This window comes from Bos taurus, chromosome 19 (genome assembly GCF_002263795.3).
Source record: "Bos taurus isolate L1 Dominette 01449 registration number 42190680 breed Hereford chromosome 19, ARS-UCD2.0, whole genome shotgun sequence".
NCBI classification, from domain to species: domain Eukaryota; kingdom Metazoa; phylum Chordata; class Mammalia; order Artiodactyla; family Bovidae; genus Bos; species Bos taurus.
The window spans coordinates 50,487,091-50,497,556 of record NC_037346.1 but is presented as its reverse complement, the minus strand read 5'-3'; the positions used below and the strand labels follow the sequence as shown (position 1 = coordinate 50,497,556).

The 10,466-nt window shown below is 42.8% G+C and overlaps 1 long non-coding RNA gene across 1 annotated transcript; it reads left to right on the top strand.

Moving 5' to 3' along the window:
• The first annotated feature begins 1,478 nt into the window (after positions 1–1,478).
• On the top strand, positions 1,479–8,268 carry LOC104976595 (uncharacterized). The gene is made up of 2 exons (XR_003030945.2): positions 1,479–1,726; positions 6,482–8,268. It is a non-coding gene; the product is annotated as an uncharacterized lncRNA (long non-coding RNA).
• The last annotated feature ends 2,198 nt before the right edge of the window (positions 8,269–10,466 follow it).

Sequence of the window (10,466 nt, the reverse complement as noted above, 5' to 3'; positions counted from 1 at the left end):
AATTTATACCTTGAACCAGGTGAATTTTAAAGGTGAATTTTCTAAGAATTTTAGGCCTTATCAATCTTTTTATGTAAGTTTAAAGTAGTTACTTTAGTCAATGCATCTGCCAAAGCATTTCCTTCATATAAAGGGCCGGGCAAGCCGGAATGGGCTCTGATATGTCCCACAAAATATTTTTATCTCTATGTTCAATCTCTTTCTGTAAATCAGATAACAAGGAGAAAATAGTAGTTTTATTTTCTGGAATATTAGCAGTCTCTATATGAGGAAACAACCCTACAATATATCGGGAGTCAGTCAAAAGATTGAAGGTGTGGTCTTGTAAATGTTGAAGAGCCTAAATAACTGTTAGTAACTCAGCCCGTAGCCCACCAGGTTCCTCTGTCCATGGGATTCTCCAGGCAAGAATACTGGAGCAGGTTGCCATGCTCTCCTCCAGGGTATTTTCCTGACCCAGGGATTGAATTCACGTCTCCTACGGCTCCTGCGTTGCAGGAGGGTTCTTTACTGCTGAGGCATCGGGGAAGCCCAAGGGTGAATGGTACTCCCCCAAATTCATATCTACCCGGACCTGTGAATGGAACCTTATTTGGAGTCAGGGTCTTTGCAGATGTAGTCAAGACGAAACCATCCTGTCTGGCCTTAATCCCGATACGACTGATGTCCTTATAAGGAGAGACGATTTTGGATGCTGGGAGAAGGCCATGCGGTGACGGGGCAGAGAGTGTGGAGACGTGGCCACAAGCCCAGGAAGCACGCATCGCGGACACCACCAGGAGCTGGAAGAAGCCTGGGGCAGGTTCTCCCTTGGAGCCTCCAGGAAGCACCAACCCTACGTTGGTTTTGAACTTCTGGCCTCTAGAATTGTGGAAAAATTAACTGCTGTTGTTTTAAACCACTACATTTGCAATTCATTCTGGCCTCCAGGTACAGATTTCTTCCCTACACGCCCCCTGCTCTGGGTGGGCTCTCTGGCTTCATGACAGGAAGCTGTGAGATGTGTGGTTCAAGGGGTGGACGAAAGGGACCCGTGTCCTTTGGTGCCTGGAAGGGTCAGGTGAGGTGTATAAAATGAGATTGTTGGCAGAGGCTGTGGTACTTGTCCATGCTGGTCAACACATATTTCACTTCTAGGACTGCTCTCCATGATGCAGTCAGACACAATTATAACTGCACCAACTCTACTGCCCCTCCGCTACCCATCTTTCTTTTTGTGTGAGACTTTTGAAAAATAGAATTTTCTGAAATTCCTGTGTTTGTAGGTGTTGGGAAGTGTAGTACCAAATAGCCGTAAAAGGAGAAAGTCCTTGGGAAAATGGCGAAGGGCCAGAAGTACCTGACTTTGTACTGTGGACAGAAAAACATCTCCTGCCTTCGGTTACACCAAGATTTAATAATAAATAGGGATGTTACTTGAGAAAACGGGTTGTGGGATAAGCACATGAGTCACTTAGAGCACGCTGTCCATGAAATGTTTTTACTGATTAATGTGTTAACCCCGTATGCGCTCTGCTGGCCGTATACTTTAAGCTCTTTGTTCCTGCTTCTATAAAAAGGCTTGACTGCAGAAATAAACTTGTCAGTCCTTGCAAGAGACTGTCCGAGTGTCATTCTTTCAGGTTCGTTGCTTCCAAGTCCCGGGGAAAAAATCCCCAACAAGTAGTGCCACGAACAGGGACTTGAAAGGAAGGCTGAACAAAGCAATGAGCCCCTGCAGAAAGAGGTAAGCAGGATGGGACAACATAGCAGTAAAATTCCTTTCATTTCTATAATGCATCATTTTTTGAAACAAAGTGGTGTTAATGTTTCAAGAGATCAGTTGAACGACTGCTATCATATTTTATTGGAACAATTCATGGTTCCCAGAAGAGGGGACACTCAATCTAGACATATAGAAAAGGGTTAAAAATAATGTTTTGCGAGCATATCGGCAAGGGTTACCTGGTCACTCATATGGGCTGTCATAGAACAAATCAAAGGATATGACATTGATTTGGAAGTAAAAACTATTCAATCTTTACATGAATATGAGCTTAAAGAACAAGATATACAAGGTGCTTTGAAATATAAGAATGTTATGCTCAATCAGACACAATTTTTAGAAAAACAACTTAGATACATATATGTACAGGTTATGTCAAAACTGAAGCCACTTAGAACGGAGGTCATTTCATTCAACGGACAGCCCAAATCTAAGGTTTTTCCTTCTGCTCTGCCTGTAACAGCAATTGCTAACTTTGCTCATACTAATCATTTCACTCCTCCTTGGGAGATGCCTGCTTGCACTTTCGCTTTCCCAATGCAATTTAATCAACCTGCCCAAGACCAAAATACTTGGGCTAATCTAGATTTTAGCATGTTGTCTAATTTTAAGAAAGCATGTACTCTGTATGGACCTAGTTCTCCTTACTGTAGAGAATTTCTCAGAGGATGGGCTGACCATTGGATGCCATATATTTTTTTTCAAGTAGCAAAGATGGTTTTAAATCCTCAACAATTACTGCAATGGCAAATTTGGGTTAATGATGAGGCCCGACAGCTGATGATTGACCAGCAATCTCATGGTAACCCTGCCAGTTTAACCTATGATATACTCACTGGAACAAGTGCCATGGCTGATATGATTGCGCAAGTAGCTAATATTACCCCTCAGATGTTAGATTTCATTAAAGAAACTGCCTGCAGGGCATAAGCAAAGGTTGATAGCACTAACTCTGATGATTCATTTGTTAAGATTATTCAAGGACATGAGGAGGAATATTCTCAATTTATAGGAAAATTAAAGGATGCAATTGAGAAATCTATTAAGGATGTAACTTTACAAAATATTATTTTAAAACAACTTGCTTTTGAAAATGCTAATGAGGAATGTCAGTCCATGCTCAGACCAGTTCGAGAGACTGGCTCTCTTATGGAATATTTGAAAGCATATAGGGATATCAGATCTAGTTCCCATAGAACAAAATTGGCAACATTGGAAACTAATGTACAAAAAGCTGCTAATGCCAATGTTTTAACTGTGGGAAGCCCAGCCATATGAAAAAACAATGTCGCATGTCAACACAGGCCAGAAAAAATACTACTACTTCTAATAAGAAGAGACTCCCAGGAATATGTCCAAGATGTAAAAATGGGTTCCATTGGCTGAATGAATGTCATTCTAAATTTGATAAGGATGGAAACACCTTGAACCCCGACACACAACCAAAACAACAGGGAAACTGATAAAGGGGCCGTTCTCTAGCCCCACTACAAAAGGAGGACCTAGCGTTATGACGCTACAAGCAGCTACATCTAAGAGTGCTTGCATTGATATACCTAGTCCTTATGATATGGAACTAATAGCATTATACAACCCCCACAAGATTCCCACTGGATATTATGGCCCGATTCCACCCGGGACAGTGGGACTGATTTTGGGACGTAGTAGCTGCACAATGAGAGGTTTAATGGTATTGACCGGTGTTGTGGACGAAGATTATGAAGGGGAAATACATGTTATGGTAAATGTTGTGAAAATGGGAAATGTATACTTATAAAAAAGGGAACACTTTGCACAATTATTACTTTTACCATATGTCAAACCAATGAAGGCGTCTGATAAAGTTCGGCAGGGAGGCTTTGGCAGTACCAACCTTACTGCTGCACTATCCACCTTATTAAAGGAACATTAGAAACCCATGCTTACTTTACGCATACAGGGAAAGAATTTCACAGGCATGTTAGATACCAGAGCTAACATTTCAATCATTAGAACTGCAAAATGGCCCCTTGATTGGGATAAGGTTATAGCTCCTTCTGGACTATTAGAAGTAAATGAAGCTAATGCCACACAAACTTTTGTCAATGCATCCAATTTACAAATGTATGGCCCTAATAAAATTGTAGCTTATCTTAAACCATATATTACTAATGTCCTAATCAATTTATGGGGACGGGATTTTCTTGAACAAATGAAAGCCACAATTTCTTTAAATGAACCTTTTAATGGGGGCCATTGAGTTAACACCGCTGCCCCTCGATTGGGAATCTGATACCCCAGTATGAACACCTCAGTGGCCCCTGACTAAAGAAAAATTGGCAGCTCTTACACAATTAGTTAATGAACAATTACAAAAAGCTCATATAGAACCTTCATTTTCCCCATGGAATCCCCTATTTTTGTAATAAAAAAGAAATCAAGAAAATGGCAAATGTTGATAGATTTAAGAAATGTTAATAATACCATGTTACCTATGGGGCCCTTACAACCCGGATTGCCCTCCCCTTCTATGGTACCAAAAGAATAGTCTATAGTTATTATTGACTTACAAGACTGCATTTTTACTATACCTTTGCACCCTAAAGATAGAAAATGTTTTGCCTTTTCAATTCCTTCTATAAATCACATGGCTCCTGTTAAAATATTTCAGTGGACGGTACTACTTCAGGGAATGATGAACGCCCCTACCATTTTCCAATATCTCATATCTGTTTTATTGCAACCCATTAGAGATAAATATCCTAGTGCCTTTATAATTCATTATATGGATGATATACTTCTCTGTATGGAATCTGAATTCTATTTACAACAGTTATATAATGAAGTTACTACTACTCTTAAAAATCATGGCCTGCTTGTAGCACCAGATAAAATTCAATGGAAAGCACCCTTTAATTATTTAGGACATGTTATGGAAGAATCTAAAATCAAACCTCAAAAAACTCAAATTTCTATGCAATCTCTACGCACACTGAATGATTTTCAAAAATTGCTAGGAGATATTAATTGGCTGCAGCCATCTGTTGGCATCCCCACCTATGCCTTACAAAATCCATTTAAAATTTCAAAGGGATCCCCTGACCCTAATAGCCCTAGACAACTAACAAAAGAGGCCAAAGAAGAACTGGCCTTAATGGAGAAACACATTCAACAATCTTTTTCAACTCGGCTAGATTATGATCAACCAGTTTCTTTAGATATATTCCCCACTGAACATTCGCCCACTGCAATTATAGCTCAACATAGCCCAATAGAATGGGTATATTTACACACTGAACAGTCTAAAAAAATTGTATCATATATTGAAAAAATAGGGCACTTAATTATGTCAGGGAGAAGCCATGTACAAACTTTGACTGGATTTGATCCATATGCAATACACGTTCCCTTGACAAAAAAGGAATTGCAAATTGCCTTACAGTATAACTTGACCATACAAATGGCATTAAATGATTTTCAAAATGTTATCTCATTTCATTTACCAAAAGGAAAATTATAGGACTTTCTACAATGTACTAAATTCATTATAACTAATATCATTGCATCCCAGCCTATCACCAATGCACCCACCTATTTCATTGATGGCGACAAGAAATGCATAGCAGGGATTGTCGGCCCTGATATCAAAGAGAAATTACCCACTACCTATTCTTCAATACAAAGAGTTGAATTGTATGCTTTACACATACACATACAAGCTCTTTTGTCGCTTCAACCATTATCCTTCAACGTATATACTGATTCCAAATACCTTGCTTCCCTTTTTCCTGATTTTGTTACTGCCTTTTTATACAATCTAGATGAAGAATTATATACTCTCTTTCCACAGACTCAAGCTTTAATTCGCTCACATACGGAACCTTTCTTTATTGCACATGTACGTGCTCATTCAGGTTTACCTGGCCCTCTGGTCGCAGGAAATGATGCTGTTGACAGGCTCATAGCTCCCATTTTTACATTTGCCAATGACGAACATGCTAATCTTCATACCAGTGCTAACAGATTGCACTCTATATACCATATTCCTCTCACTGAAACACGGCATATTATTAAAACCTGTGATGTCTGCGCCCCTCTGCACTTACGAACTACAATTTCAGGAGTTAATCCCCAGGGGCAACAACCTAATTCCCTTTAGCAATCTGACTTCACTCACTGCTCCTTAAAGAAAATTTTCTTTACTTTTTGTCTCAATAGATACATTTTCCAACTTTATCTGGACAGTACCTGTCTCTTCAGAATCCAATAAACACGCCATTTCCGCACTCTTACTCACCTTCCCCATTATGGGGATTCCTTCTGTCTTGATAACAGACAATGGACCTACATTCACCTCGCATTCGTTTCGTTCATTTTTATCAGAATGGAACATCACACACATTACAGGAATACCCTATAATCCTCAGGGTCAAGCCATTATTGAAAGAGCCCACCACACCCTAAAAACTCATTTACTAAAACAGAAAGGGGGAAAATGGAAGAGGAGATACACTTTTTATCCTATGAACCCTCAATTATTATTTTCTTTAACTCTTTATTCCCTAAATTTTTTAAACTTAACAAAAAATAATTCTGACACTCATGCAGATAGACATTTTGCAGAAGACAAAAACAGCAAATTAGAAATCAATACACCAATATGGTATAAGCAATTTAATCAGTGGCTTCCAGGAATCTTACGACTCTTAGGCAAGGGTTATGGTCTTGTCATTGCAGATGGAGAGGAAATCTGGGTTCCCCTTTGCCATGTCTGTTACCAAGAGGGACCCCAAGACGGGACTCCCTCGGGAAGTGACGAAGTTGACGCGAAGGGTCTCGTCAATGACCCTGGAGGAGCCAATGAGGAAACGCCATCGTCTGAATCCTTACCCGACATGGGCTCAAGTGAAAACATGACTCGTCAGGTTGAGCAGACACTGAAGAATACTGGAACTCCTATGACTCCAGATAAGCTGTTTCTGGCAATGTAAACTGTTCTGAAGAGCAGGAGGAACATCATAATTGCTCCTGGTTTAATAGATCAAGCATTGGAGGCTTTCATAAATCTAAGACAAGTTTTTGGACTGATAAGGACATATTGCTGAATTGGTATAACGGGGGCTTATCACTCCCATGACCCAGGATTGTCGTCCCCATTGTGGGGCCAAGCAATGACACATTTGGAAAATTCCAGCAGCTTTAGAGCACTTCGATAGTGTTTATAGGACTGTGGGTGTGTTTCGTCCTTCTAATTACATCTTCTTATATAATAGTACTGGCTATATTCAATCGTGTGTTCACCTTCCGTACTTGTTTATTGTAGGGCATTTTGATATCGACTTATCGACCAAGATTGTCAATTGTACTGCATGTGCATTGTATACCTGCTTTAATCACACCGTTTCACATCACAATGTTAGCATTGTGCTAGTTAAACAAAGATCTGAGTTATGGCTTCCCGTAAACTTAACTGAACCTTGGGCTGATTCTGTATTTCTTTCTGTATTGTTGAAAACTGGGCTTAGATGATCTAAGCGCATCATTGGGTGGATTATTGCAGGCATCTTAAGCCTTATCTCCATTGTGACTGTAGGAACTTTGTCTGGTATGGCTTTACATAATTCTATACAAAATCATGATTTTATCACTGCTTGGCACAAAGACTCTCATGATTTATGGACTCGACAAGCTCAAATAGATCAGCAATTACACACAAAAATTAATGAGTTACAAACTGTGGTTATCTACTTAGGAGATCAAATGCAGCAACTGACTTTCCGAACATGTATACGCTGTCACTGGAATTTTACTTCTTTTTGTCTGACTAACATGCCCTATAATAGCACTGAATATCCTTGGGATAAAGTTAAGGTGCATTTGCAGGATCTCACAGATAACTCAAGTTTAGACATCAATTTGTTGAAACAACAAGTTGCTAATTTTCAAGTTAGGGTACCTAGGGAATTGTATAGCACTCAATTCTATGATACTTTAACCAAAACCCTATCGTCTCTAGACCCTAGAGCTTGGCTTTCAGGAAGCAATATTTTTATATATGTATTAATCACCCTGCTCTTTTTGTCATTGCTTATAGGATACAGAAGTCTCTACTCAAGACTCCGTGCCTCCCACAATGGAGTCCAACTAGCAGCCGCCGTGCTTAATTTAAAAACAAAAAGAGGATATGTTGGGAAGCATAGTACAAAATAGCCGTAAAAGGAGAAAGTCCATGGGAAAATGGCGAAGGGCCAGAAGTACCCAGCTTTGTACTGCGGACAGAAAAACATCTCCTGCCTTTGGTTATGCTTGGCGCCAAGATTTAATAATAAATAGGGATGTTACTTGAGAAAACTTGTGGTGGGATAAGCACATGAGTCACTTAGACCACGCTGTCCTTGAAATGTTTTTACTGCTTATGTGTTAACCCCGTATACGCTCTGCTGGCTGTATACTTTAAGCTCTCTGTTCCTGCTTCTATAAAAAGGCTTGACTGCAGAAATAAACTTGTCAGTCCTTGCAAGAGACTATCCGAGTGTCATTCTTTCAGGTTCGTCGCTTCCAAGTGCCGGGGAGAAAATCCCCAACAGTAGGGAGCCAATGGCACCCCACTCCAGTACTCTTGCCTGGAATACCCCATGGACGGAGGAGCCTGGTGGGCTGCAGTCCATGGGGTCGCTAAGAGTCGGACACGACTGAACAACTTCACTTTCACTTTTCACTCTCATGCATTGGAGAAGGAAATGCCAACCCATTCCAGTGTTCTTGCCTGGAGAATCTCAGGGACAGGGGAGCCTGGTGGGCTGTTGTCTATGGGGTCGCACAGAGTCGGACAAGACTGAAGCGACTTAGGAGCAGCAGCAGCAGCAAGGCACTTGTTTCACATCCCCAGCTGGCCAAGCCTATCCTGGTCCATCATAAATGTCTTGTTCCAGCCAGGTTTGTGCTTTCATAAGAATGATATTTCTCTGTGCTCTTTTATGGTCATCTGAAGAGGCCACCAAAGAGGAGACAGTGAAATTATGCAGCCAAAAAAAAAAAAAAAAAAAAAGAATGGTCTGCTGTGTCAGTTAATTTTAAAATATTGTTACTTCCTGGATATTTTGGATGCTTTATAAAATGTGTGATTTCTTTTCTCGTTCCAAATAAGCATTTGCTTCTGTCCCAGGACTTGTACTGGTGATTTTGTGTTAATTTCCTTAGAGCCCCTCTTGGTGTGGATGAGCTCCAGGTTGGAGTGAGCCTTCCTGCCACACTCTAGGGCGAGCCTGGGGAGGAGCTGGGGGCCAGCCACATGGCCTTCAGGTCGAGTCCTCGTCAGAGACCCCTCCAGATCATCCAGGATAACTCACAAGCTGCCCCTGCCCCCCTCAGAAGCTCAGGGCTGACTTTCTCACAGGAGTGTCTAGTTAGGATAACACTGGTAGCCCCATGATCCTGCTCCTCTGCCCCACTTGCACACCAGGGAGAGGAGAAAGAAGGGCAAAATGGGCAGGGGCAAGACCAGGAGAAAGACAAGGGGGTCCCCAGGTGGGGATGGGGGTCAGCTTCCAGATGCCCCAGCCTTCTGGTTCACTTTCTGCTGGGATCTGTTTTATATCCAGAAACTTGGAGTATCAAGTCAGTCACCACTGCAGCCTGGGGGCTGGGTGTGGTTGTAGGGAAAGTACCGGGGCATGTGCCCAGGTTGTGGCTGCCGTGTGGCTCACGATTCTCTTTCCTGTGGGTGCAAGGGCTGGAGACTGCCCAGCTGGGCTACCATCCAGTATATTGGTGCACCAGGGTCCTGGTGATCAGCTCTCAGGGCAGAGGGAGACCCATGCCTGGACCCTGACCCCGAGGGCTCAGAGGTGCTCGAGGAGGAGACAGACTCTGGGCAACCAGAAAGAGGAAGACATTTCTCTGTCCTGGCAGCCTTGGGTTAGAGGACCAAGCTTCCAGTGTTGGCCCAAAGCCACATGTGCATGTGCCGAGTGTGTGCGTGTGGTTCACACGTGGCCCATGCGCGGCCAGACAGCCCAAAGAAATATCCTCCCTGAACCCCCTCCTCTGACTGGACACTTCCGTGCTGATGGTTTGGGGTGGGGGCGGATTAGGTTTTCTGGGTGACTGCCCTTGATAGGGGCTGTCCACCTACCTATAGACACTTCTTGCTTGAGGGAGTATCTATTTCAGGGGCAGAATCTCGCCAAAGGCCCAGAGGATCGTAGCAAAATTGTTGGCTGCTGCTGCTGCTAAGTCGCTTCAGTTGTGTCTGACTTTGTGCGACCCCATAGACAGAAGCCCACCAGGCTCCCCCGTCCCTAGGATTCTCCAGGCAAGAACACTGGAGTGGGTTGCCATTTCCTTCTCCAATGCATGAAGGTGAAAAGTGAAAGGGAAGACGCTCAGTTGTGTCCGACTCTTAGCAACCTCATGGACTGCAGCCTACCAGGCTCCTCCGCCCATGGGATCTTCGAGGCAAGAGCACTGGAGTGGGGTGCCATTGCCTTGTCCAGGCTAGTCAAACACACCCCATTCCAACCTCGTCCTGCCTTTGTTCATCACCAGCACTCCCTGGGCGCCCGTGCGTACCAATGCCAGTGCCAAGGGCAGAGGGTGAGACAAACGAGAGCCCCGGGGACTGGAAACGACTCCAGGGAAGGATGAGCAGACCTGTGGCAGGACACACAGCACCTGCTGGGAGAGGGGTGCCGACCCTCAGGGGCCACAGGAGTAAAGGACT